This window comes from Acomys russatus, chromosome 14, assembly GCF_903995435.1.
Source record: "Acomys russatus chromosome 14, mAcoRus1.1, whole genome shotgun sequence".
NCBI classification, from domain to species: domain Eukaryota; kingdom Metazoa; phylum Chordata; class Mammalia; order Rodentia; family Muridae; genus Acomys; species Acomys russatus.
This window is the reverse complement of record NC_067150.1, coordinates 47,504,084-47,531,923: the sequence shown is the minus strand read 5'-3', so window position 1 is coordinate 47,531,923 and position 27,840 is coordinate 47,504,084. Positions and strand designations below refer to the sequence as shown.

Here is a 27,840-nt window from a genome sequence, read left to right as displayed (position 1 = left end):
TAAGTCATCTTTAGCAAAGCCATGCTATTCTTTGAATGTATTTTTTAAGTAGAGAACAATATTTATTTATATTAGAAAAGATGATTACCTCTTAGTTACCTAGTCTATATCATTTTGATTGATTGATTGATTGTTTGTTTGTTTTATTAACCAACTAAAATACCTCTTGGCTATTTTATTGCTTGAAAAACATGTCTAGCCAGGCATGGCACCTTGTGCCTTTAATCTCAGCATTCAAGAAGCAAAGACAAGCATGGCTTTGAATTAGGGCCAGCCTGGTTTACAAGGCAAGTCCCAGGCTAGCCAGGGCTACATAGTAAGAGCCTGTCTCAAAAATAAACAAATAAAGAAAGCAAAACCAAGTCCACAATAAAGACTTTGCACAGTATGTACTGAGTTTGATCCTTGTCTTCCAAAGCCAAAACCAACCAAAGAGTAAAGTCTCTTAAATAGAAAAAACAAGGTTTGATTCTGCTGATAGAAAATTAAAGAATATTCCATTTTAAAGAGTAATTCAACCCTCTTTCACTTACATATATTTCTCAGTTTATCTTCCTCTAGGAAAAGCATATTTGAGGTCTGTTGGCTTAAAAGAGAGATGGAAGGAAGGAGTTGGAGCCAGTTAAATAAGTTTTTTTTTTTCATTCTATAATGTAGCATTTTTCTTTCAGTCTTAACACTTTTTTATCAATTTTCTGTTTTATCCTAGCATTAAATCTTCTACTTTTGAGCCTTGCCATAATAACACAGAAAGGACAAAGATAAAGCGACATGCCCTTTTCACAGTGTTTGCAAGAGACTGGTGAATAGGAAGGACAGGATGATAAAAAGTTAGATAAGGTCTTCATTTTATGAGGAGAGTTTTGTAAGGCTTGGCACATTGCTTAAAGTCAAAAGCTTTTAGTCACAATGGGATTCCGACTGAGATCTGCTGACTCTGAACCACGCTTGCCTTCTATTATGCCACAGTGCTCTTCAATTTATTTCAGTTTGCTGTTAGGCTGCTGATTACTGAAGGTGAGGACCACGACCAAGATAGAGAGATAGGAAATTTCACTTAAGGAAACTTTCTAAAGAGTTAAAAGAAGAGGAAAATACCCTCAGGTCTCTGAAAGTTTAGAAGGCTAGAAAAGAGAGCTAATGTTTGCAAGCACTTAATAAGTGCCAGGCTCAATTAGTGCTGTTTAACATGGGCAGGCCTGCTGAATTCACACTAGCCAAGTGACATAGCTTATATTCTTCCTTATCTTTAAGACAGAAAATAAAGCAAATTATCCAAGATCACATAGTTAATCGGTAATAAAAACAAAAATGAAACCCTTTCCTGGAAAAGATTATGCAGCTTACATCATGCCTGTTTGATTAAGACTTTACATCACGCAAGCCAAGTAACTGGCAGTTGAGTCTGAACATCTATGTATGCCTTTTAGTATTTATGACTTTTAAACATTCTTAATTTGACTATTAGTAATTGAATCATGTCACTCGTATAATGCTTACACTGCTAGACTCAGGTACGCAGAGTCTATTCCTGGAAGCCCATTGAGAGTCAGAGTCCAGAGTCAATGCAAAAGCAAAGGAATTTTAATTGAGCTGACCTGCCAGGGTCCATCAAGCTCAGAAGAGTTGAGGGACCCCAGGTAGCCAAAGCATTAGGTTTAAATACCCTTTACAGAAGCATAATTCAGCAACAGCAATTAGTACAAATCTAACTGGCTAACAAAAGTAACCTCTAAGGATAAATTGAATAGAGCTCGGGAAGGAGTGAGAGAGCAGTCTGGAGGGGAGGGGAGCAAACTGGAGGCCGTTGGCCTCAGCATATGTTAGGGTGAGATGGTGGGCATGAAGGTGTGGTTATTCTAGGAGCTATCTTGAGCTAGTGGGCTCCGAGTAGGGTAAGGTAGAAGCAGTGGGGTGCAGCAGTGGAAAATTTTTTTTAACTTGTCTCAGCTGGGCATAGATATTTAATAAAGGTTTAGCATGGCTGCATTCTGGCTAACTCTGGCTGACCTGAATTCTTCAACACCATCTTAATAAAATCTTCCTTGTGACAAGTTACAGCCATAATTTTTTGAAGCTGTCCAATCCCACGGTGAATAGATTGTGATATTGAGTGTGGCTAGCAGCTATGACAAGCATAGCTACAGGTGATGGGGAAGGGCGTTGAGACAGGAGGTAAGTCCACGTCTTTTAGTTCTACTTTTCCTGTTCACCATATGCTGTACACAGCTCTTGCTTTACTTTCTGTTTTGTTTTTTTGGGTTCTGATTCATATGAAATTAGCTATTACTTTCAGTGCTTCAGAGGTAAAGAGCAAAGGCTTCTTAGAGACAAGACACCTTTAGAGATTGCTTCATTGAATCTTTCCATATGACAGATAAAGAAACAGCTCACATTTGTATAGCGCATTAAACAGTTCTAAGTTCACCTGCATATGTTACCCTCTTGCAAGTATCTGCATGCTCTCCTGGGTGTTGGCTGTTTATTAACAATTAGACTTTATTATACAACCCAGTTATCTTATACAAGAGGGAAAAACGGCTAAAGGGAAACAAGAGTAAACCTTTCAGTATCTGTTTTACGGGACGGATCCCTAGGTGTCTCTGGCCTGTATGCTGGTCCGGCCTGTATGCTGGTTGTCTCCCTGATCCACATCCGAACCTGCAGCTCTTTCTTGTTCTTCTGCCTGCATCTGTCTCTCTCCAGCAAGGGCCGGTAGGTCTCCTCCCAGGATCCCTCTTCCCATCAATGTTTGATTAGAAACACAATCACCTTCCTGAATTTCGTACCCAGGATGGTTCTTCCCAGTCTTTAACTATGTCCACCTCAGTGGGGTATCAGTGGTGTTTCCAAGCTGCAGAGCCTGAGGCAAGACCAGTCTAGACTGTCTTCACCTGGGACAGTGTCTACAATCCTTCCACAGCTGGGTTAAATGTTATCGCTGTCATTGTACCTATGACCAAACTGAATTGGCTTAGGGTCACAGAGCTGAGCCTAGGCTAACTGACTTAGTACCTGTCCATCTCAGGTTTAACATACTTTCTTGCTTTAAGAGAATAAATTACACACTCAGGGAAGCAGAGGCAGACAAAGTGAGTTCAAGACAGCCAAGGCTATACAGAAAAACTGTCTCGAAAAAGAAAAACAAAACAAAAGGATAAATTACATCCTTGTTATGACAGATTAAAAACAACAAAAAGAAAGGGGTATGGTAGTTGTAAAAACTAGAGTCTCTGAGTTAATTTTCATTTTTTTTGTGTTTGATTTAGAATAACTGACTTTTACTATCCTTGTATGTATTAATAGTATATTTATGTATTACCATTATTAATAGTGTACTGCTCTATCTTTAAGCAAAATCACTTAAGAAGACCATACTTTATAATGAAATGCATACAAATTGTACTTGAGCTGAGGAGAATTTAGGTTAACTAAAAGGTATACATAAAAATTAATAAATACAAAAGCAAGTCTTTACAGAGAATTACTTGATTGTCTCTTTGATGGCTTTGCTCATATTCCTACTCTGTGGCCGTGTGATACTGGCTAGAACATGACCTGTGTGTGCACCACTCATCTTTCTGTAGAGAGCAGTAGATTGCTTTGCCTTGGTAAGTGTCTGGAAGTAATACTGTGTTTAGTTGGAAAGGAAAGTTTGAAAAACTAGTATATACTCATAAGTGATTACTGATTTCCATTATTTTGTCCTGTTTGTCTTTTCTTGAGAAGGAATTGGTTATGTGAAATGATGGTGCTTTCTCGTAGATGTAGAAGCTTGATCATCCCTACCTATTAGTCTTTATTGAAGAATTTTTAAGGTAATCTGCATGTATTTTATAGAAGTAGTAAGTGAAAGGTGACTTTCAACTGCTCCTACCCCTGGAAGGGAAGCAGGGAAGGACAGAGTTGGTTATGAGCAAAATTAGAATGTAGCGTAAAGTCTGGCTTAGAGGTGAAGAGTGTGCTGGGTCCTTCCTCAACTTTGTTTTCCTGAAGAGTCCTTTTAAGCATTGTCTTGCCATGCTCTGTTCTGCTTCCTCCCATTTGCTGCCATCACAGACCCACAAAATGATAGGAAATGGTATTTGATGCAAACTTCAATAATGCTAGCTTTTAATTCTCAGCTTTCTATTTGACCAGACAATATATACAAGATCGTTTTACTGTTTTTTAACATATTCTTGTACAGTACTTAACTAGTAAATGACAAGGTCTCTTCTCCACAGTAACTGATTTAAAAATTTCAATCTAGTTTCTGGAAGCTTCACACCAGAGTTTTATTGTATTGTTTCTACTGTAATCTGCTTGTGTCTTCCTTTACCAGATGACAGTTTTAAGAACCATTGTAAGTTTCTCATAACCCAGTTGTGACTTAGCAGTCATAAAATAGTTGTGATAATTAGCTGAGGGATTAAAGTGTTTTAAGTGACTAGACTTCTTCGTGTGACTTTCTTTTGTTTGACTTTTTGATGAAAGAGTTCTTGGCCTAGACTAGCTGCCTGCCATCCAGGCTTCCAGACAGTTCTTCATTCAGATTAAAGCATTGATTTCAAAGCTACCATTGGTAGTACTCACCTGAAATCCCCGCATTCCAAAGGCTGAGACATAAGAGTTCAAGGCCAACTGGACAACATAGGTAGTTCCAAGATAACTTGAATTACACAGTTAAACCCTGTCTCAAACAAAACAAAACAAAACAAAAACAAAAACAAAACCTTTGGCGTGTATGTACATATTCTTTTAATTAAATAATAACAGTCGTTATTATTGTTTTATTGTTGGCTTGAGAGAGCATCTGACCATGAAGCCCTAGGTTACATGGAACTATGTAGGCCAGGCTGGCCTTAAACTCACAAAGATCCACCTGCCTCTGTCTCCCAAGCACTAGGATTAAAGCTGTGTGCCACCACTTCTGGGAGCCTTTTAATTTAGAAGACAGTTTTAATTTATAAAGACTTTTATGTCAAAATGCTTTTGTAAAACTTATTGAAATACTTTTTTCCATTTCATTGATAAATTAAATAGCAATAAATAAAGTACTTTACCTGGAAGTTGATTATACATTAATACAGATTTATTTCTCTTTGTAATTTTTTTTTTTTTTTTGTGGCAGGGTACCATAAAAATGATTACAGTTCTTAGGGAACACATGGAACACTTCAATCTTTATTTTTAAATGTGTGTGTGTGTTTGTGTGTGCGTGCATGTATGCGTATACAAGTGTGCACATACATGTTTGTGCGTGTGGAAGCGAGAGGAGGACAGGAGTGCTGCCCAGCACCTTTGAGGCAGGGTTCTCACTGGGCTGGAGCTCATCAGCGAGGCTAGCCTGCATGACCAGGGATCCCCAGGCGTCTTCCTTTCTATGCCTTCCCAATGCTGGGACCACGCTGCCGTGCCTCACATTTGTATGTGGGTTCAGAGGAGCAAAGTCAGGTGCTCGCACTAGCAGTGCGCTTTGCTAGCTGAGCCATCTCCCCAGCCCCATTTGGGTCTTTATTATGTCACTCATATGAGTAAATCTGAGGATGGCAGTGAAAGTATCAGGGGATGCTGGTTTCTACGTGAGTACAGAGTTTGGTGTTTAATCAAAGAATCCAGGAAACAAAATAATATATGATTTTTAGCTTCCTTTCTGAACAGAATATTGTAAGGCTTAACATGGTGCTGGAGTGTGAGGAGCAGAGGAAACCCTGAGTGTGTTATTAATGTGGGCACAGCCATATTACAGACCCCAGGCTCAGAACCCTGGGAAAACAATGGCAAAGCTGGAACTTGTGCAGATGTCGTCAGTGTGTGTAGAAACTGTCCACCATAGCTTCCCCCTCTGGTTATTGACAACCTGAAGACTGCTTCCCTACAGAGACTGCAGCTGAGATCAGCTGACCTTGTCTACGCGCTCGGCTGCCTGAGACAGCCCTGCGTCCTTGTTCACCTATGTGCAGTGACCCAGCCTCCATTGTGCAGCTGTGTGTAAAGAGTACACTGAGCACCCTGGGTGCTGCCGTTTCTCCAGCAGAGAGTGCAGTCCCCGCTCCACAGGAGTCAGGTCTACCCCTGAAGCCATGCAAAAATATGACAATGGAAGTTTAGAAAAATCTTGATTGGTTTTCTTCTTTCAAATATACTTAAAAATTAAACCATTCAGTATTACCCCAAACGTCATTTGTATCTTACTATTATGCTTGCAAAATTTAAATGAGTTAACTCCTATTTTCAGAAATAGAAAGCTGGGCAATAAACAAGAATTGCAGGATCTATTGACCTAAATTTTGTGTCTCATTTTATAAATAATTGCTCTCTTATTTGAATCTATCAGAGAAAAATAGTATTGAGTAAGTATAAATATTCAAAATACTAATTTAATATCTGGGCACCATCTATTTATGCCATATTTGTTTTTTTCTCAATGTGAGATTAGACTATTTTCATAGATACTTAAAGGTTATTCTGCTAGTTATAATTGACAGTTATTGAAATAGATCATCATTTGCTTTTGGGCCATTTTTAAAATGAAAAAATGTAGCTCCAACACCAAATATAAACCTACAAGTCAAACCCCCAAAGGCCATTAACTACAGTTTGTTTTCCTTGAATATGAATAAATTTGTATTGAAAATTATATAAATTATCTTTCCAGCTTTGTTTGTTTTTATACACAGCCAGAATATTTTGATTCAAGATTTAGTTTTCTGAAATGTGGCTGTTCTGCAGGTCTACAACAATAAAAGGCTATAAAAAGATCAGAGAGTCTAAATCCCTAGTTTTATTAGGATTCATTCTTGTTGTCATAGATTCTGTGAGCTTGAACAAATGTATAATGAAACATTATAATGTGTACTTTGTTATAATGTCAGCTAGAGGACTTTCGTGACCTGAAATCTTCTCTGTCCTGTTTAGTCATTCCTCTGTTCTCTCCTATTGTTTTGTTTTTGTTTTTTTCTGTTTCCATAGTTACATTTTTCTAGATTATATAGTTGGATTCATACAATATGTAGCCCATTCAGTTGACTTATTTTTTTACCTATTAGAGATAAAGATACTATGGCTTTCTTTTTTAGAAAAAGATTCTTGCTGGGTGGTGGTGGCGCATCCCTTTAATGCCAACACTCAGGAGGCAGAGGCAGGTGGGTCTCTGTGAGTGTTAGGACAGCCAGGGCTACACAGAAAAACCCTGTCTCGAAAAATCTAAGGGGGGTGGTAGAGAAAAAGATTCTTACTTACAGATAGCATAAGTAAAGATCGTAAAAGAATTCACAAAGTTAATTAGGAAGTCACAGACATACTGCACAGAGGCCGTTAACACTGTTCCCTTCATTAATTCTGTCTTACGTGGCTTCTACTGCAGCATCAAAGGCGAGAAGCTGATTGGTATAAACGAGTATATAGTTCTTTTGCGTTTCACAAAACCGAGTTTCCTGAAGCCAGCACTGCAGCCATGATGTAGAACTGTCCTGTTCCTATCATGTCATCCCATGAGCTGCCTCTTTATGTCGCTGTGCCCTTTACCCTTGTCTAGGGTGGACACTGTGCAGGACACAGTGACAGCACGACAGTTGCCAAAGTATAAATAAACGATGTTCTGTTCATATTGTAGATCTTAACAATATAGATCTCAGCAGGGGACATTTTTTCTTTATTAAATTAAGAACTTTCACCATTTCACTTGAAGTTACCTTATGGCGACTCTTTGGTGTTTCTGAATTGCCAGCCTCATTATTGTTAGTTTCTTCTCTTTGTCGTAATTTCTGTCTTTTGTTCAGTCTAGACAATTGCTTTTAGGCTTTTGACCTCTTAATAAAAATAAAGAAAACTGTAAATGTACTCAGAACATCTTTTGAGAAGCATTTCATAGATTTTGTTGTCAGATATTCCCTTTTATTTGACTCAAATTATTCTCTAATTTCCTATGACTGTTCCTACTCTATTGTTTGATTTCTGAATGTTTAGGAACTTCACAGTATCTTTTCTTTGCTAGTTGCTGATTTAATTCCATGTCGTTTCCATTCCCTCAGTTTGTATAGCCTTACTCCTGGCTCAGCCGGTGTTCGTTCTGAGAAATGCATTTGTTTCCTTGAAGGCCTCTGTGCTGCTGTGCATCAGCGTGTTCCGTGATGCTTATCTCTGACCTGGTCTCCCTCCTGTGCCTTTGGGGCACTGGTCTTTTGTTGTAGTTGATGTTTTTGTGTTTGTTTTTCGAAACAGGGTCTCTCTGTGTAGCCTTGGCTGTCCTGGACTCCCTTTATAGACCAGGCTGTCCTTGAACTCACAGCTATCCACCTGCCTCTGCCTCCTGAGTGCTGGGGATTAAAGGTGTGCCCCACCATGGCTGGCAGGGCACTGATCTTTTAGTTCATGGGGAATGTGGTGTCTTCAGCTGTACTAGTGTCTCTCTGTGATTACTGACAGCTTTTATTTCACTTATTTTTTTATTTTTATTTTTTTTTATTTTTTAACCTCTGGTGTTACAGACTTTCATATTTAGGATTTCCCAGCTTTTTAAATAAATCCACTGTAGACTATAAAATGCCCTATCTCTGACAACAATTGATCGTCTTCTGCTGTTTGACATAAATGAGGCTGTTCCAATTTAAGACTGAAGAGGTTTTGCCTTTCTAATTTGAACCTCTTGCCTTATTGGTTTTTGTTTGTATGTAGAGGGGATAACATATATTTGGGTCTTGAATTTTTCATATGTCTTATTTATTTACTTGGTGGTTTTTTACATATTGTTTTGTTTTGAGACATGATCTTCCTATGTAGCTCAGGCAAGCCCCAAACTTAAAGATTCAACTACCTATACTCTTTCATGTCTCACCATGACCCACCATGCCTTTTAAATTGAGTATTTAGCATAGGTAATGTAAGTCTGTGGTAGAGCACTTGCTTAGCATGTACAAGGCCTTGGATTTAGTACTAGCTCAATAAAAAGTAATGAATGGAAGATAATTTATATTTAGTATATTAATAAGTTTTGTATTGAGTCTGCCATCTCACTAGTTTGTTCTTTATTAATCTTACTTTCAAAATAATCATGCTTTTATATTCCATTTAATTTCTTCTCTTGGTTCATTCCCATTAGTTTATTCTTTTATTCTGTTTACTTATTTTAGTTCTTATTCTATGAATACAGTATCTCTTTTTTTAGAATGGTATCACATCACTTCTCATAAGATATGGTTTCTACAAAAAAATTTTTTTTTTACTATGTCAGTTTTTGCTTTTGTTTTTGAATTTTGCATTGTGTCAGAGGACAGCTTTGTGGAGTCTTCTATCATGTGAGTCCTGGCCATCAAACTCATCTGTCTTGGAAGCATCTGCCTTCACTCTCTAAGTCATCTCTCTACCCTGCCCTTAAAAAAGAAAAAATTCTCCCCTCTTTCTCTCTGAATTTCCCTTTGGGTAACTTTTGTTGATCTATCCATAAGTTCACTAATGCCCTTGTTCTTCAGATTATAAACTACTCTTTGTCCATTTCATGCAATTTGATCTTAAATCTTAAAGTTTTTATTTATAAGTTCTGTTTTGAAAATCTTCAGATATCCTGTACTATTCAAACAAACATAATTAAAATATCACTTTATATATTGTTGCCTGCTAATCCCATTATTTCTTAGTTGCTCCAGATTGATATTTTTCTGGTTATGGAATCACAATTTTACTGCTTCTTCAGTAGTTTCATTAAATGACTAATGTGAATTTTATAACCCTAAGTTTTAAATTTTGTTTCTTTAAAGAACATTGGGCTTTCCCTAAAAGGCAGTTTGCTAATTGCTTGCTAGTTTGTTACTCTCTTGGCTGTCTAAGCTTAGATGACTTCCATGGGTCTGAAGTTGCCTTTTTCCTAAGGCTACCTTCACCCGTGTCTGTGATATGGCCCACCTGGGGTTATCCTGGTTTCTTTGTATATTCAATAAGGCTTTTCCGTTCATACTAAGAAAATTTGTTAATTTTCTTCCCGGTGTCAGCTTTGAGAATCATTTCTGTTGTTCTTGCTTGGTAACTATTTCCTTGGAGTCGTGTCCTTTTGGGAGGCACTACCCTTCTTGTGTACAAGTGTTCCTGTAGCCACTTGTACACAAGAAGGGTAGTGCTTCCTGACCTGGTTCCGATTGTAGGAACTCTTCTGCCTGCCCAGAAGCTCCGCTACATAATATCCAGCCACACTGGCCTATGTACATATTCTGCTCAAGTCAACAGCCTTGTGAGGCTCTGTTGAGGTTCTTCCTCAGGGTGCTATAACAGAAATTGCTTCCTGCCTGAGAACTCTGCTTCTTCCCTGTTGAATTCATGGTTCCCAGGCCCATGTCTGAAATGGTCATTTCCTGCTCTTCTTACTGTAGGTGGTAGTTTGCATTGGGAGGATCATTCTGGGCTTGTTTACTACGTTGTGGTCAAAAGCAGAAGTGGAGTCACTCTAGAATGAGTTTTAACACCTTTGCAAAATTCCAAAGGTCTCAAGAAACTATTTTTTCTCACTATTATTATGAATAATCTTGTTTCTACTGTGGAAAGCATTATTTATATTTCAACTCAAAGAGCCCATTACAACTTTAAATCAGAACTGGTCAAAAGAAAATGATGTATCATACCTAGCAAGTTTACAAATTAAGAAAAAAACTTGTCTTGAATATAAAGCTGACGTCATATTATGGGATAATAACTTGTAAATATAAAAATGCTGTTTAATGTTTCATTAGAAATAAAAAGGAATAAAGTGACAGTGGGTATAATACAGACGAAGACTACTTGATCTGGAGTTTTATTTATTGGGGTTTTTTTTTCTTTTTCTTTTTTCTTTTTCTTTTTTTTTTTTTTTTTTTTTAAGGTTTCTTTATTTATTATGTATACAATATCCTGCCTGCAAGCCAGAAAAGGATACCAGATCTCATTATAGATGGTTGTGAGCCACCATGTGGTTGCTGGGAGTTGAACTCATGACCATTGGAAGAGCAGGCGGCACTATAACCACTGAGCCATCTCTCCAGCCCTGGGTTTTTTTTTTTCATGCAATATTTTTTGATCATGTTTTCCCCTTCCTCTTCTGATCCCACATTCCCCCCACCTCCCTACCCACCCAACTTCATGTTCTCTCTCTCTCTGTCTATCTCTTACTCTCACTCACTTATTGTATCCAAAGAACAAAAACAAAACAAAAAGAATAAAAAGCCCACAGGAAAAAAACCAGGAAGACCATTAGTACTTTAAAATATACTTCCTGTGACGTTAAAGGAGAGTGATACTGAACTGAACTTCGGTTATGTCTGGACTGGGCAAACATTAATTACAAAGGGAGACTTTGTAGGCAGTTAACCGACTATGCTCTCATAACTACTCAGGCCTGTCCTTATATAGTTCAAAAGCAGCCATAGACGAAGTGTAAACACAAGAGCTGGCTGTGTTCTTAGAAAACCTTATTTATAGATGATGAATTTTAAATCTCATATAATTTTTATGCTCAAAATACTCTCCTTTTTGATTTTTTCCAATTGTTTTAAAATATAAAGATTATTTTTAGCTTGCAGACTATAAATAAACAGGTGGTAAGTTGGGTTTGGCTCCTAGCTCATGGCTTTGACTACTCCTGCTCTGTCTGACTGAAGTTTCCAGCGAAATGTTGGATCTGTAGTAGATTGATGCATTTTATTTCTGTTTTTCGTTTTGTTTTGTTTTGTTTTTTTACTTAAAACTATTCCCTATTATTAAGTTTAACAGTAAAGTAAAACATGTTTAGGCCTGTAGGACTTTTGAGAGAGAATATAGTACCAAAGGTTATATCAGAAGCTGGACGTGATGGTATATGTCTGTCTTCTCAGCAACTCAGGCTGAGCTGCACCAGTTGATATCAACCTGAGCAGAATAGTGAGTCAGTGTCTGTCTGTCTGTCTCTCTTTCTCCCTGTCTGTCTCTGTCTGTATGTCTCTCGCTTCCTCTCTCCCTCTCCCCCTCTTTCCCTCCCCACCCCACCAGACAAACATTGCGCCAGAGTGTTCTAAGACAACTAGAGAGCTGATACTGATCTAGTTCCTCTTGCTCCCAGCTTGCTCCATACCTCTTTCTAATCGTGCAAGGCTAGATTCCTTCCCCTGTGTTGAGTTTCAGCATGCCTATTAATACTGTTCTGAAATTTCTGCGTATACACATTCTAAATTTAGTTATATTGGTTACTGTTATCACTGCGGTGACAAAATACCTAATGAAATCTTCTTAACAAAGACAGTGCTTATTTTGAGGATGTGGGGTCCATTGTCGCAGGAAAGGCATGGTGGCAGAAGCGTTTGGCAGCTGGTCATAGTGCATTCTTTGTTAAGGAGAGAGAGGTGAATTCTGGTGTTTGCATTGCTTCCAGTCCAGGACCCCAGCACTTAGAAAGATGACATGGCCATCTCGAGTAGATCTTCCCACCTCACTCAACCCAACCTAGACATTTCCTTTGGCTGTGGGTCGCTGCATCTGTTTCCATCACTTGTCAGCTTTTTGGCTAAGATCAAGTGTAGTATCTGTTCATATCAGTTTAATATAGACTCCTTTTAATTCATTGGCTGACTTCTAACTTCACATGTAATAGAGGTCACTCCTAGGTTCTAGTGGAAATTAACATCTATAGTGGAAGCTGTTGAGTAGATTTTCTGATAGGATTTAGAGTTTGAGGACTTCTAAGATAGAGTTGGTTTTATTTATTTATTATTTTTTTATTTTTAAAATGCAACAGATTTTCCAATTCAAGTTCAGAATGTTCTGCTTTAGAAGTAAGCACTATGTCCAGGGCTTTAAGGATTTATCCCAGAATGAAGGGAAAAGCTTAAACATAGCATCCCTAGTAAGACTAAGCTTCCAGAAGCTCAGGCTATCAGGCAGTATGTAACTGCACATTAGCAGAGAAATGAGCATCATTCAGAAAAGAATGTCTGTAATGACTATAGCACACTATCCATATTGTCCCATGTTACATGTAATGAGACAGATTAACTATCAGGTAAGAGGAGACAAAGTCCAAATGTTGAGGTCAGTAAATGATAACTTGAGCTAGACTTATGAAATGGCTCGGTTGTTCAAGGCACATGCTGCCAATCCTGAAGACTTGGATTTAATCCCTGGGAACCCATGTACTAGAAAGAACATGCTTCTTTAACCTCCACCTCTGACCTCTCTGGTAAAGGTGGAAAGAGAGGAACCAGTCCCACAAAAAATATTCTCTGACCTTTATTACTCAGCTGTATTTTGCAGCCCTTTATTTTGACACAGGGTCTCACTATATTATGAAAGCTAGGCTCAGACCCAAGCCTTGACTGTGAAGCCTTTCTCCCTCAGTGTCTTAAGTGACAGCACTATAATACCCAGCTTGAAAAGGCTCTTACCTCAGAAATCTGTGTTCAGTGAATGTATCCTTTGAAAAGAAAGTTAAAACAAATATAAATTTAGGCAAGTGAAAAATTAGGTAGTCTGTTGTCAATGTAAGCACACTATTAAAATGCTAAGAAATTTAAAACTGAGAGACAGTGGTATTAGATAAAAACTTGGTTCTATAAAAAAGATGAAACTTCTTAAGTAATAAATTAAAAAGGTCTTTTTTCTTTTGTTAAAAGACAACTGACTGTGGTTTTTATAATGTATGTAGATGCTTGCTATTCTTGTAATGTATGTAGAGGTTTAACATTATACAAAGGGAGAATTACAGTATATGGGTGATCCTCCAAGATTCTTATTTGCTTGTTAATAACTTTAAATAAGTTGTGACAATTTGAGACATTAAATTAAAACACTGAGGGGCTGGAGAGATGGCTCAGTGGTTAAGAGCACTGACTGCTCTTCCGGAGGTCATGAGTTCAATTCCCAGCAACCACATGGTAGCTCACAACCCTATAGTATGATCTGATGTCCTCTTCTGGCCTGCCAGTGTACATGCAGACAGAGCATTGTATGAAGAATAATAAATAAATCTTTTTTTAAAAATTAAAACACTGAAAAAATATTTTACTGAAATTAATTCAATGAAAGATAAAACAAAAAAAGGCACAGAAACAGTAGAATAGGAAAAATTTTAAATGATAAAATATTTTGTGCCCAAGCATTTTAGTATTTACATTAAATATAAATGAACTAAACTTTCTATTAAGAATCAGTTTCATAAAGTGCATAAAGATTAAGGCCCTGGCTATATCATATCTATAAATCAGACATTTTAAATGAGATTGATTAAGCAGAATTTATAGAGCTTTCCATTTTATGTTTCCATTTTATGTCTATTATACTTGGTCATCTGCAAGTCCAAGAATAAGATATTGAGCAAAAATATTTGGGGGCCTTAATGTCAACAATTAATAAATGGGACCTCATGAGGCTGAGAAGCTTCTCTGTAAGGCAGGAGACACTGTCAGTAGAACAAAGCAACAGCCTACAGACTGGGAAAAGATCTTCACCAACCCTTCATCTGACAAAGGTTTAATATCCAAAATATATAAAGAACTCAAGAATTAAACACCACAAAACCAAACAACCCAATTGCGAAATGGGGCTTGGAACTTAACAGAGAATTCTCAACAGAGGAATATCAAATGGCCGAGAAACACTTAAAGAAATGCTTGTCCTCGTTAGTCATCAGAGAAATACAAATCAAAACGACACTGAGATTCCATCTTACACCCATCAGAATGCTAAGATCAAAAACTCAAATGACACCACATGTTGGCGAGGATGTGGAGAGAGAGGAACACTCCTGTCCCGTCCAGCAGGACCAGTAATTATGGGGTCGCGAGGGGAGCCATACCTGAGGGACAAGACGGGAAAGAAAGAGGCGAGACCAAGTAGCATTCCTATCAAAGTCCGTTTATTGAATCAAAAACAGAAGCTTATATGGGGTGGAGGCAGGAACTAAGCAGTAGGGGGGGCACGAGAATGTCTCCAGATAATACCATCAGGGGAACATCCTGTGGTTTTTCTCTGAACAATTTCTATCTTATCTTAGCTAACTATCTCTAACTATCTCTCGGAAAGTCCCGAGCTAACCTGCTAAACAACATCTGCAGAGGCTGAAAGGAGGAAGTTAGCTTTAGAACGGGCCATCAGTATTTTTCCATAGCCAGTAGACTCTTTTAGCCTTGAATGACCCCAGGCTGGCTCCGAACACACTCCTTCATTGCTGGTGGGAATGCAAACTAGTACAACCACTTTGGAAAGCTATCTGGCGCTTTCTCAGGAAAATGGGAATAGGACTTCCTCAAGACCCAGCTATCCCACTCCTTGGAATATACCCAGAAAATGCTCTACCACACAACAGGGACATATGCTCAACCATGTTCATAGCTGCTTTATACATAATAGCCAGAACATGGAAACAGCCTAAGTGTCCCTCAGTAGAAGAATGGACTAAGAAACTGTGGTACATTTACACGATGGAATACTACTCAGCTATTAAAAACAAGGAATTCCTGAAATTTGTGGACAAATGGATTGATCTAGAAATTATCATAATGAGTGAGTTCACCCAGAAGCAAAAAGAGACAAACGGTATATACTCACTTATATCAAAACACTAGTCCGAGGGATACGTACCATGAAAAACTTTAGTTACCAAGAAAGTGGGTCAGAGGAGAGGACATCCTATTGAGACTTTAGGTGAGAGTAGCATGGAAGAATGGGGAAATCGTAGGACCCACAGGGTCCTGGAAACCTACAAGAATAACTTTATGACAGGCAGATCTGGGTCCTGGGGTCCTCCTCAAACCAAGGCGCCAGCCAAGGAGAATATAGGCAGTAAGCTTCGAACCCCTACCAAGACCTAGCCGACGAACATGATATTCTCCGCCGTTGAGTGGAGAGTGAGATCTGACTCTCACACGAACTCTGGTGCCCCTTTTCTGACCACGTCCCCTGGATGGGGAGGCCTGGCGGCACTCAGAGGAAGGATAGCAAGTTACCAAGAAGAGACTCGATATTCTAAGAGCATATATAGGGGGAGGAGGTCTCCCTCAATCACAGACATAGGGGAGGAGAGAAGGGGGAAAGTGGGAGGGAAGGAAGAATGGGAGGAAACGGGAAGGGCTAACAATCGAGATGTAATATGAATAAATTAATAAAAAAAATATTTGGGGGTCTTACAGGCAAGTATTGTATGAGTAGCCAAACCCTGCCCTTGGGGAATTACTTTTCTGTCATTGTGTACTTTTTCATACTCAATTTTAAAACTGAAAGTTGTATAAAGTACATTTTCCCCCTAAGGCCTTATAGTCAAAAGAAGACTAAATATCTTTGTCACTGTTCTTAAGACTTAAGTATTTTGATAATCCCTACATACTGCGTAATATTGTATCATATTAATGTTATAAACACTGTAAAAACGTTGAGAATCTCACAGCTGTGTTCAATTTAGATTGCATTTGATAGAGCATATCCAAAACCTCTCTTTTTAAAAGTGCTTTTTAGGTGTAAAATATATTGGAGGATTTAATTTGATACTCTGTAAGCATAGTCAGGAATCATTTTATATTTTGGTTGTAAGTCTAGCCTTGAACGGCTGAGTCATCTCTCAAGCCCCAGGAATCATTTTAGAGTAATAATATTCATCTTTCAGTTTCTCATCGTGGGGTTTTGTTGTTGTTGTTGTTGTTGTTTTGTTTTGTTTTGTTTGTTTGTTTGTTTTTTGGTGTTGTGCAAAAGCCAAACTGGGGATTTGGCCAGTTTAGAACTCTTAAATTGAATGCCCAAGAGTCAGAAAGAGATAAAAAAAAAATTGTATAACTATCTTCAGCCTGTTTATAAATATACTTTATGCTTGAATTTAGCATTGCTAACTGGCTAATTAAATGTTTGCATTTGGAGATAGCTGGAACAAATATTTCCTATTCAATAAATATCCACATGTTTCTTGTAAAATGAATCTCTGAGGACAATCAAATGAAGTGTTTTTGTTTTTTGTTTTAAATCAAATGAAGTTTTACAAAATCCTTTTCACCAGTATTCTTTTGGTTCTTAAAAATAACTTGGTTTGTAAGTATGACAGGGGAATTCTCAAGTGTGTGAGGTTGTATGTGTCTCCACCTAAATAAGGAAGTTACATTTTAGTTAATTAGATGACTCATAACTGCTAAGGGTAAAATTCAGAATATTCAAAGATGAAGAAACAAATGTAATGTATTTTAAGTTATTCTGCCTTTCATCTTAAAGTTGGTTTTTTGTCTTTTGTTTCTCCCTCTTGCAGTAAACATTGGTGCCTACCTTCAGAGTATAGAAATGAGAGGCCAGGAGGAAAGGACAGTCACCATAAGAAGATTTGAATCACTTAGAGGTTGTAAAGGAATGTAGAACTTGCTGCTAAACTACCTTGGCCACCAGAATGAACGAAGTGCTACGGAGCTAAATGGTAACCAGAATTCTCCTGTCATGTTGTTCCACAAGGGGTTAGAGCACTCGAATGGGCTCAGTTTAAAATTAATAATGTTGGTCAAACAACTGCCAAACGGTGGAAGAAGCTTGTTAATCTTACAGCTTAACGTTGTCAGGCTTCTTTGGTCTTTAATGTATGTTTAAAAGAATTACTGGGACTTTTTCTCCAGCCTCTTAACAAGAAACATAAGGTTACTTGAAAAGGAACATGGCCTGTACTGTCTGCCATTCCAGCTTTCCCCAAACATGCTCTCTTTCCAAAAAGTAAGCTCAGTGCCCTAAGGATCTGGTAGTTCTCATAGACAATTGTCTTCTGAGTTTTGTTTTAGTTTCTTTACTTGATGTTAGATCTGTTTTTTCATATTTGAAATTTTAATTTTATACTTATTTTTGTTTTGTCCACTTAAAAGAAAAAAGTTCAGAAATGGAATTGGAAAGGCATGAGCATCCAAGGTAGAAAACAAGAAATTTGAAGAGACTGTGAACATTTTTTTTTTCTCTTGATATTTAAAAGACTGTGAGATGGCAAGCGCTGCCAAGAGCACATTTGGAAAGACTTGGGATAATCAGTTGCTTAACTCTTGATCTTAGGCCAAAATTGTTTGAGTGCATGTTTATAAAAATTCATGTTTGCAGCTCTTTCGTGGAGTCCTAATTATCACTTTGTGTGTAGTCTGGGCATATGTGTGTGTGGGGGGGGAGGGGTGCTTTAATGATGTGCTCCCAAGGCTGACGTCAAGCATCTTCCTCAGTACTCCTCACCTTATAGATTGAGGCAGTGCCTTTGTTTTGTTTCTGTTGCTGTATTAAAATGCACAGGCAAAAGCAATTTAGGGAAGAAAGGGTTTATTTTAAGCTTTCAATTTCAGGTTAGAGTCCTTCACTGCAGGAACTTGAAGTTGCTAATCCTATCCACAGTCAAGAGCAGGGAGAAGATAAAGGCACACATCCATGTGCTCCGCTCCACTCACCTTCTCCACACTCAGGGTCTCCCTGCTCAGCGAGTGTTGCCACCCATAGCTGGTAGGTCTGTCCCCTCCCTCAGTTAATGTAACACCCCAGAGATATGCCCACAGGCTAGCCTGATCCAGATGGTTCCAGAAACTGTCTTTCCAGGTGATTCTAGATTGTGCCTTTAGTTGATGATTAAAAGTAACCAGCACAGTTAGGGTTTCTCAGTTGAACCCAGAGCTTGCCAGTTTAAGGTAGCTAGCCATTTTGCCTTGTGTTTACCTCCCAAGCCCTGGGATTACAGGAGGCCCATAACACCTACACGCCATGTATGTGGGCACTCTGCATTTGAACATATCTCTTGATGCTTACACAGCAAATGCTTTATCAACTGAGCCATCTATCTAGCCCCTAGCTGTCACTTTCATTGTCACTGTTTGTCATTTGTTTTCTTGAGCAACGTGTATTAGTTAAGAAGGATAGTTGACTAAATCTACTTCTTTGATGTACAATGCAGAGAATGTGAAAATCTGATTGGCTGACAGTTTTATGACGTATTCCTGATGATTCTAAGAAATGTAGAACTTTGTTTTTGTCGTTGTTGTTTGGTTTGTTTGTTGGTTGGTTGTGTTTTGTTTTGTTTTTGAGACAGAGTTTCTCTGTGTAGCCTTAGCTGTCTTTGACTCTCTTTGTAGACCAGGCTGGCCTTGAACGCACAGCAATCCTCTGCCTCTGCCTCCCTGAGTATTGGGATTACAGGCATGCACTACCATGCCTGGCTACTTAGGGACTTGTTTTAAGGAAGTAATTTAAGTTCATAAATGATGTACCAAAACATGAATAAGTATTCTAATTACTCTTTTCTACACTAATTAAAATTTTTTTTTAATTCTTCAATTCTACTTGTAATTAGAGCTTTTCTGTGATCTTGTCTTTTATGGTCATATAGTCACAATCATCTCTTTCTAAATGTCTAGTTAACTCTAGTCTTCAACCATTATAAAACAAACATACCACTTAAGTACTATAGAGGAACAACAGAAATTAAAGTGCCTGGTGTTCATGCATTCAGGTGTAATAATACATGGAAAGCAATCAGATCTCCTAAAGGAAGTTTAATATTTTTTAGCATATCTACTTCCATAATTTTTAACCATTTTAATACCAAACTAAAGTCATACAACATTCTTATATTTTGTTATGATATGTTTACCACGTTTCTTTAGAATTTCTAATGTCATTTAAGTCTATTTCACAATGTTTGTCAGTAACTATGAGTAAGATCATTGAATTCACAGTATCAATTGTATTTTTCTAACCGTTAATTGCCATGTTTTAAACTGCTGAATTTGCTATCATGTTTAAAATATTAACAGGGAATGGACTAAAATATTACTTCTCTACAAAGTAAAGCAAAAACACTATTTTATTTCCTCCATTTAGCCAAGTTCTGAAGTTGTGTCTCATGTCCAGGAGGTACATAGAATTAAAGACAATCTACATTTATATATAATCATCTAAGCCAAATGTTTCAATTCTACAATCTAAACAAGATTTAGTTGTATATCTTGAAATTCTACCTTACAAAACTAAAAATTTAGATTTTTCAGTTGAACAAACTACCATGACATTTTTAAAGAAGATAAAGTGTTATATTAAGTCAAGCTTAACTTAAATGCTTAAGTTAAGTCAGGTTTTAAGTTTATTTCATTAGCTGTAAGTTGTGGTCCTTATGGATGGGTGGGAGAAGAGTATAGAGGTATAGAGCCTTATGCTTGTAGAGCTTGCTAGGCCTTGGAGGCATCCATTGCAATACTCCCAAGTAGGAAAACTCTCCATATAAAGGGAATCCTGCCTGATTTGCCCAGTCGAACAACTTAAAATAACAGTAATTAGTGGTATTGAATGCTTATGGTGTGTCAAGCATTGAGATTAGCTTTTAATATGCTGTATGTTACTTGCTTTTTATTGCTGTGATAAAATGCCATGTCCAAGGCAACTCACAGAAGAGAGTTTATTTGGGCTTATGGTTCCAGAGACTTAGAATCCATGATGGCAGAGTAAAGGCATGGCAGCAGGAAAAGGATTGAGAACAAACTTGAAATGGCAGCCTTTAAATTCTCAAAGCCTGCTTCCAATTATAGACTTCCTCCAACAAGGCCACACCTCCTAAGCCTTCTCTAAAAGGACCATCAATAGGGACCAAATATTCAAATGCCAGAGACTATAGGAGATATATTTTTTAATTGTAAATTTTTTTCATACAATATATTCTGATCACAATTTCCCCTCCCCCAGCTGCTCCCAGATCATTGCCACCTCCTTACCTACCCAACTCCATGACCTGTCTTCCTCTCTCTCTCTTCAGAAAACAAACAAAAACCCAGAATAATTACAATAAAAAGAAATACATACACAAAAACAAAGTCCATAACAACACAAAATCAGAAACTATAATATACAAGTAAAATTCCAGTAAAACATAAAGTGCCCAAACAAAGCTATATGAGACAAAAAGTCTACAAAAATATCTCCTTGTGGGCACAGAGCCTACTCCTAAATGTGGCTAATATACCGAGACTCCATCAGCAAGAACTGTTATTTTCTTTCCAAGTGGATGTCATTGGAGATAGCGTTTGTTTAGGAGTGTGAGCCTATATCCACATGTGCCTCTCAGCACTCGGACCTCATCTGAACCTGTGAGGCCCTGTTCCTGCTGCCACGGTCTGTGAGTTCACATGTGCGTCAGCCCTGCCGTGCCTGGAAGACATCGTTTTCCCGGAGTCCTCCTTCCCCTCTGGCTCTTTCACTCTGTCTGCCTCCTCTTCTGCATAGCTCCCTGAGCCCCAAGGGAAGGAATTTGATGAAGATGTCCCATTTAGTACTGAGTGTTCCAAAATCTTTCACTCTTTGCACATTTAGGACATTTTATTCAAACCAGCACATACTGCTTTAGTCTGTTTGGGTTATTTTAAAAGAAAATGTCTTTCTCTAGATAACTTATAAACAACAGAAATTTGTCTCTCACACTTCTGAAGGCTAGAAAGTCTGTGATAAAAACACTTCGTGGATTAGAGTCTTGTGAAAGTATATATCTTAGCTCATTAATGGGTTTTTTTGTCACTATGTCCCTACAGAGGCACTAACAAGATTTCTAGCATTTTTTTGTCTGGAGCACTAATCCATTAGTCAGGACGCTGCCCTCCTGACCTAATTACCTGTCAAAGACCTCACTTCCAAGTACCAAAACATTGTCAACTTAGAATGTGGGAGAGATCTAAGTGTTGATCTGTGACATGTGCATTAGGCTTAACCCTCATGACTCTGCTTGACTCAGGTTTATTGAACGGTACCATTTTACTTTTATGGGAAACTTATTCTCTAGAAGTTAATGAAATGATCACTATCAGATGACTAGCGAAGGATGGAGCTAGGTTGGCCTGACTCTATACCCTGCACTCTTAGCCACAAGTTTACTCTACTTTGACTTTATTCTACTTGTAAAGATTTAAATAGAACCTACTAGAGTTGTTTCTTTCATACCTAGTTGTGCATAAGGACACAGTCTTGCCATTGGCAGCATTCTTGTTGCAAATCGGTAATACTCTCTTAAAGATGTATAGTTGGTTTTTCTGAAGCATTTGTTTTATTTTAATTTAAGAGTCTTGTATTTCATTAATAACTCAAACATACTCAGTGTATACAATTACAGGTTATTATATTAAGTGTGGACAGATGGGAAAGATAATCACCAAAATGTCAGTAATGTTGAGTAACAAGCCTTTGGCCAGTTTTACATTCCTTCTAACATCACAGAATTTTTAAAAGTTTTGCATCCACCTTGTGCTTTAAATATTATAAAAGAAATTCAATTCTTATTTTATATACAAATATGGCCAAAAAGTCAGGGATCTTCTCTAAGTCAGTAGTGGAGATGTGCTCTGGAGTCATGGCTTTGATCTTGCTAACTAGTGTCTGACGTCTTAAATTTTGTTGTGGTTTAGAAGAATGTGACTATCATTCTCCATTCTCAGGTGTATTTTTCTAAACTTTTGTTGGTAAACAGCTATTTCCATGGGCATGTATCTGCTCTTAAGTTTTTAAAAGTATTTCCTGTTTGGATAATTGTAGTAGAAATACTTGCCAGTAAAATAAATTACCAAGAAATGAATGTATCGTGTAGAAAGCCTGCCTGTACGTTTGCATGTCCAGCAAGACAGTGCAGAACAGTGCTGTGCAGCAAGACAAGTCATGCTGCGTGGGAATGGCTCACTTCTGAGAACAACATGCTGTGACCCTGAAGTTGGACAGATTTTGAGGATTTGGTTTGCTTTGACGGTGTTTTGTTGGTGTTTTCAGTTTCTCATAGACGTGACTTCACTTAGTGCCTAGCTCCCAGGTAAGAAGTGCTGAAAGAAGTCAGGACCTGTAACAGTTGTGACTGAGATGACTAAGGTGGATGTTGAGAACACGCTTTCATCCTTTGATTCATTGTGCCAACTGTACTTAGCAGTAAATGTTGAAGGTGATTACAGTCGGAATATCTCTAAACATATGAGTGATAGAGAGTACCATAAATGTAGATACCAAGTCATTTCTGCTTGAAAGAGGAATTCATTCTCCATTTTAAAATGTTTTTGTTTTTATGTGTGTAGGTGTTTTACTTACATGTATGTTTGTGTACTGTGGGCATGCCTGATTAGTGCCTGTATTGGGCAGAGGACAGCATCTGGCCCCAGGAACTGGAATTACAGATGGTTATAAGTCTCTGGTTGGGTGCTGGGAAATGAACCCAGGTACTCTGGAAAAACAGCCAGCTCTTGTAACCACTGAGCCAACTCTCCACCTCATCCTCCATGCTTTTAAGTGGTGAAAATTCACAGATCTGGAAAACGTGCTTGCAGTTAGGGAATCTTTTCATCTCCAACCCTAGTAATACTTCAATTCTGAAGTAATGTCTGTATATTAGCAGCTAAGTAAAGGAGGCAGGGAAATCCCATTATCATTCTGGTTTGTACCTTTCAAAAAAAAAAAAAAACAATTTTGATACTTGGTCGTCACAACAAAACCTATCTAGAAATGCCAGTCATAAAAATGAAAAGAAGCTTATTACTAAAGCAACTTGTTTTTCTTGGAGTCAGGCCTGGCTTGTTTCCTCCTATTGATTCGCCGTATTTAAAAAGAAGAAAAAGAAGAAAACATTTAGGCACTGTAGCAGACACTAATGATGTATTTTAGGTCATTGCACACTTTGTACCAAAGGGAAACAAGACACAGAGCCTTTGTTTTGATGCAAAGAGACGGGAAATACCACATCAGTATCTGGAAATCCAGATTGGTTTCTTGCCTGGTTTTTCTTCTGTGTTCAACTGTATATCTGCCAAGAATGTAAAGGCACCAGGACTCCTGGACACTTATGCAATCTCGTCCAATTCTCAGGCAGGTATTCAGAAACTGAAACAGCCACAGTGAGTTTCTACTTCATACTGCTGAGAATAGCTATATTAGCAAATAGGTCAGTTTTCATTCCTTTTGATGCGCGATAAAAGGAGACAAAAAGAAAACAAGCTTTGGCAAGAAAATAAAGAAGTTAGAACCTTACAGATTGCTAATGTGAATATGAAGTATTTGTCATGATGTGAAAGGTTGGTGTTTTATCACAAAGGTACGTGTAGAATTGTCATGTGGCACATGGTACAGATCAAAAAGTAATGAAAACTGATCTCAAACACCTTACACAAGTGTTTCTAGCAGGAGTATTCACCAGAGCCAAAAGATGGAAAGCACCTGAGTGTCTACCAGCAGAGAACTTTCTAAAACATAACTATGCAGGCAGTAAGGTCTCATGTAGTCCAGACTGGCCCAGACCTCGCCAAAGATGTCCTTGAGCTCCTGCTACTCCCGCCTCTGCCTACTGAGTGTTGGAATTGCAGGTGCATGCCTCATCGCTGCCATTCTTCAGCGTGGTGATCAAACCCAGGGCTTCATGTGTCCTAACTGAGCACTCTACTGACTCTGCTATTTCCTAGCCCCAGCTACTGCTTCTGAATGGCTCATGGGTCCCAGAGGAACTCAAAAAGGAAATTATAAAGTACTTTTAAGTCCATGAAAATGAAGCCTCAACATCTCCGACTTGTGGATACTGCTGAAGTGATGTGAGATTTCAAGCTGTAAGTGATTAGTTAGCAAAGAGAAGGGGACTCAGACCAAGAACGTAAGCATTTATGATATGAAAATAGAAAAAGCTGAATAAATTACACCCAGAGCAAATAAGGAAGGACTTAATGGAGAACAACAATTACTGAAATTAGTAAAAAACAAAAACAATAAAATTAACTGAAAGATAATTCTTTGAAAAGATAATAAATTGTCCCTTTGGCACAGTTGATGAAAAAAGGAAACCATAAATTACTGAAAGTATGAGTGGGGAAATATTAGTACAGATCTTACACATAGGAAATGAAGATAAAGGAACTCTATTAACAAAATATTATGCCCATAGTTAATAACCTTAAAAGGAAACATTTCTTATAGCTTATAGGTATTGAGGAAATTAAAATTGACATTAAGTTTCCTAATAAGGACAATTCCAGGCTCAAATGCCTTTTATTAGAAATCCAAATCAATAAAATATTTAATAAAGAAACATCAGATCTATGCAAATTCTAACAAAAGAAGACAAAACACTTTTCAACCTATTTATAAATGTATTTTGTATATGTGAATTGTTTTGCCTGCATATATTTAAGTATGTTACGTGCATGCCTGGTGCCCAGAGAGGCCAGAAGGTGATTGACCTCGTGGAACTACAGTTAGTAATGGCTGTCAGTCACCATTTGTGTTCTGGGAACTGAACCCTGATCCTCTGCAAGAGCAATTGTACTTAACCAATTGCCACTTTCCAACTCCTTTTTTGAAACCAGCATTGTAGTAAACATGTTAAATAGATTATTAGAAGGAAAAGTAAAGTTGTGGACATTGGAAGTCCTTAAGAAAATATTAGCAAATCTAACCAAACAGTAAGTAAAGCTGACAATACATTGTGTCTAAGTGGCTTTATCCCAGGATGCAGATTCCTTTAATCTTCAGGGGGAAATGCAGTTCTCCAACTCAACAAATTAATTGTGTACTTCTGGGCGTGGCTTCTCATGTCTATTATGTTGGAAGGCCTAGGCAGGGGGATTGTTGCAAGTTCAAAGCCATCCTGAGGTGCAGAGTGAGACCTTGTCTCAAATAACAACAATAATAATTAGATACAGTGCCAGATAATAATAGTAGTAGTAGTAGTAGTAATAATAATAATAATAATAATAATAATAATAATAATAATAAATCTTCAGCAAATTCAAAATAGAATTTCTGACAAAGGACATCGGCATCTTTAGAGATGAGCATCTATCTGCATGCTCCTTTCCTAAGATTGATAGCAAGGCAAGGGTACCATAGCCCACTCATCAAAGAAAGCACAAAGCTCTCTGTATTTGCAAATTATTTTCTATATAGAAAAATCTCAGAGAATCTACAAAAATATCTAGAACTAACAATAAATACAATAACAAAGTATCACAATTCAAAATAATATCATATAAAAATTTAAATTTTTACATGCTCTTAATAATTAGAGATTTAAAATAGATAAAACTGGAGCTAGAGAGATGGCTCAGTGGAAAAGAGCCACTGACTGCTCTTCCAGAGGACCTGGGTTCAATTCCAGCACCCACATGGCAGCTCACACCTGTCTGTAACTTCATGATCTGACACCCTCACGCAGACATTCATGTAGGCAAAACACCTATGCATATAAAAATGAATAAATATTTTTAAAAAAAATAGATAAAACAGTAGCACCATGAAATATGAAATACTTGGGTTTAAGTTGAAAACAGGTATACAGTCTATACTGAAAACCTATACTGACTATATATGCTCATGAAAGAAATCAAATGAGATCCCAATGAATATAGATTCTGTGCTCAACTCTTGGGATAGTTCACGTGGCTATGGTTTCAACTATCCTGTTGGCTGAATGAAAGCCAGTCAGTCCGCATAAGAACTTTTCTGTAGTAGTTAACAAGTGTATCCAGGTGTATGAGTATGTGTCTGTGTATTTGTGCATATGTGTGCATATATCCTCCACATGGGCATGGTGCACAGGCACTTGAGTGATGCTGAGCATGGAACTGGACCAGGGGCTTTTGAGTGTCCTATACAGGCACTCAAGCTACACCTCAGACCACCCCCCCCCCCGTTTTTTTTGTTTGTTTGTTTGTTTGTTTGTTTGTTTTGACCTTTCATTGTGAGACAGGGTGTCATGAGTTTCCCAGGGTGCCTTGAACTCCCTGTCCTTCTGCCTCAGCATACCTAGTAGTAGCTAGACTATATGCCCATGCCACAGAATCCATGTGGTTTATGCTGATTCTCATTTTGGAGAACTATGCATGGTGGCACTTAGTGACAATCCAAGCACTTTGGAAGTGGAGGCAGGAGGATCAGGAATATCCAAAGCCATTCTTAGTTACATAATGAATTTGAAGCTAGCTAGAGCTATGTGAGACCCTGTTTTACATACATATACACACAAAATAATAAATAAATAAATTTGGAAAGATAAACTAAAAGCAATTTAACAAATTGATGGGAGAGTTCATGCTACCTGGTTCAAGAAAAGCTAGGAAACTAAAGCAGTCAAGCAAGCTATTGTTTAAAAGCTCCTGGATACATGGAAAGAATAAAACCATTTAGACATACAGGGAAGTGGAAGTTATTTTTAACAAAGGTGCAGAGATAATAATCCATTGAGATAAAGGCCAGTCTTTTCAACAAAATGGTACAGAAACAGCCATTTACTTAAAAATTAAAGGAAATAAAATTTGGCTCTTTGGCTCATACTTTGTCATAGGTCCTGGGGACAAATGAGGTGGTGAGAAATTCACTTTCAGGAGACGGGGGCTTCATAGTGAGCGGGTACTAAGACAATAGAGGATGTATTGCAACACAGTTAAATCTTTTGGTTGTGGAGTATCATGCATTGAAAATGTACCAATATTTTTAATAAATATTTGAGTTTATTAAGTATCCCAGTATTCAAAGAGTACTGTATCAGATGGGCTAGGCATATGTAGGCTTATATGAGGCAATCATATGTACAATAGTAAAATAGAGACAAGTGCTATCTTATTGTTAGGAACAGTAAATACCACCTCATCCTTCGTAGGCTTCCTTAGGCTCAAGCTCACCCCCACTATTCCGTAGAGCATGGTTCTCAATCCTAAGGGTCACATATTACACGATTCATAACTAACAAAATACAGTTATGAGGTAACAACAAAATAAATTTAATGACTGGGGGGGGGTCACCATTACATGAAAGTCACAGCATTAGGAAGGTTGAGAACCACTGCCTTAGAGAACTTTGAGAAAATGTTAATATGAAAGCTAAAATCCACTGTGGCATCTCTTCCATTTGCTGCCACTGCATTTGAGATAATTACCGCAGATTCAAAGAGG

At 37.9% G+C, this 27,840-nt stretch overlaps 1 protein-coding gene and 1 pseudogene across 7 annotated transcripts in view; both read left to right on the top strand.

Annotated features, from left to right (window-relative positions):
- The window catches only part of Peak1 (pseudopodium enriched atypical kinase 1), a 213,995-nt gene that overhangs the window by 89,084 nt on the left and 97,071 nt on the right, over nucleotides 1-27,840 (top strand). For 6 of the 7 annotated variants that reach the window (XM_051156500.1, XM_051156501.1, XM_051156504.1 and 3 more), the window contains one exon: nucleotides 17,198-17,359. The gene's annotated coding sequence lies outside the window, so the exon portion shown is untranslated. Of the gene's footprint in view, nucleotides 1-2,055; nucleotides 2,176-17,197; nucleotides 17,360-27,840 lie in introns of all 7 variants that reach the window. The other variant, XM_051156499.1, reaches the window with a different exon arrangement.
- On the top strand, nucleotides 12,462-12,580 carry LOC127198813 (uncharacterized; annotated as a pseudogene).